The sequence below is a fragment of the Sus scrofa genome, chromosome 7 (genome assembly GCF_000003025.6).
Source record: "Sus scrofa isolate TJ Tabasco breed Duroc chromosome 7, Sscrofa11.1, whole genome shotgun sequence".
Taxonomy (NCBI): Eukaryota; Metazoa; Chordata; class Mammalia; order Artiodactyla; family Suidae; genus Sus; species Sus scrofa.
In genome coordinates this window covers 38,053,472-38,055,588 of record NC_010449.5, presented here as the reverse complement: position 1 = coordinate 38,055,588, position 2,117 = coordinate 38,053,472, and positions in this window count along the sequence as shown.

Genomic DNA, 2,117 nt, shown 5'->3' with positions numbered 1-2,117 from the left:
CGGCTCCAAGAATTGGCTGAAGTGGGAGGTCCCGCCCTAAAGGGGGTCGAGCTTAGCGTGGGAGGCGGGGGTCAGGGGAAGCCCAAGCTTAGTACCCAGTGCCGCACTCTGGCGTCTCCTGTGCGTCAGCCTCGGCCCTTCTTCTCAACTCGTTCCCTTCTAAAGTGGTTCTTATTCTTTCCCCACTGCTACTCCGCCCGGTCCGAATTGAGGGAAAGAAGCCCTAAAATGAAGGGTACCTTTTTTCATCTGAGTAACGTAGCATTAATTGCCTATGCAAAATTTGTAGAAAGCTCCCAGGAGTTTTCGTGGGCATCCGTTTCCTGTTTCCTAGACGGCTTGAGGAGGATCAAAGGGAAAGCCTGGAAGGCCGGGACCGAGGTGAAATAAGATGAGAATCCTGGGTTTGTTTCAACTTTGGAAAGAGGATCCCGGTTCCTACTGCATATGTCCTGAGGTTGTGGGACCTGCTAGACCTGAGCACGTGGGAACGCAGTGGAAGTGCTACTTCACTGTTGAGTGGGGAAACACATCCCTCACTTCCCACCCTGCCGAAGCCAGTGTCCTAATAGATAAGATCAGTTCCTGCCCTCAAGGAATTCAGTCTGGTGCAGCTGACAGTGGTGTATACACAGATGATTAAAATAAAATGTTAAAAATCATACAAACCTAAAGGTAGCTGGAGGAATATGTTTTAGAAAGTCAGCTCCAGTAGCAGATTGGCTAAGTGAAGAAACTGGAGAAAGTTCAAGCCTGTGGTCCTTGCTCAGGAGAACAGTGTTATAAGGTGGTGGCCATTGGCTTGGAGAAGGAAGAACAGAATTGGGAAATGTGTAGTATCAACAGGATTTAGTGATTCATTGGATTGTGGGGAGGACCGTATGGGAAAGGGAGGCATTGAGGATGACTTCTGGAAGCCATCAGAGATGTAGGAGGAAAACTGGTGTCATAATAGCAAAGGAAGTGTAAGAGGCTTGGTCAATAGTGTCAGATTCCAAAGAAAGTTTGAGTAAGATCAAGATCAAATGGCATCAACCCGCCATTAAAAGGTTATAGGCGATCTCCGCAGGAAAATTTCAGAAGAGCAGAAGGTTATAGGGGGTTGAAGACTGAACAGGAGATGGAAGTAAAAACAACACATCTAGGCTTCTGACTATCTTCTGTATGGGAGTAATATTTGGCTTTCAGTGACTAATGACAATTGCAAGGTAATAAAGAGTGGATGGCATGCTAACCATTATTTGCTAGGGGAAAAGCTTGGGAGGAAAGGATGTTTATTTTTGGGTGGATATTTGTGTCTGTATGGGTGCTGACCCAGGCAGGACACCAGATGTATTTACCCACTCCTAAGGTCTCAAGGAGCACCACAGCCCCAAGGCCTGGAGCTTTCCTGCTGCCATGTAAAGCAGGCATATCCTCTTTGGACTCCCCCCACCCCAATCCTCCCAGTCCTTGGTCCCTCTAAGTGGCAGGAACTACCAAATGGAAACTTTTATCCTTGTGAATTCAGATACCTAGTACATTCTTGCATGCTGTTTTGAAGATGTGGAACTAGGCATTTTCAGGTTTAGGACTAGAGGTAACCTCCAGGAACTATAATCAAACACTTAAAAAAGTATTTTCTTATCTCTCTAGGGATAAAAATATCTTATAACATGTAAACCTAATAGTCACCCTTTCAGGTTTTCAGAAAATTCTCAGCAATGCAGAATGTACAAGGTAGAAGACTGCTTCAAGATGTAAGAAAGAATGGAGTTCCTGTTGTGGCTCAGCGGTAACAAATCTGACTAGTATCCTTGAGGATGAGGGTTCAATCCCTGGCCTTGCTCAGGGAGTTAAGGATCTGGTGTTGCCGTGAACTGTGGTGTAGGTTGCAGACAAGGCTTGGATCTGGTGTTGCTGAGGCCATGGTGTAGGCTGGTGGCCACAGCTCCGATTCGACCCCTAGCCTGAGAATCTCCATGTGCTGCGGGTATGGCCCTAAAAAGACAAAAAAATTTTAAAAAGATGTAGGAAAGGAGGAGTTCCCATTATGGTGCAGCAGAAACTAATCCAATTAGTATCCATGAGGATGCAGGTTTGATCTCTGGCCTCGCTCAGTGGGTCAGGGATCCGGC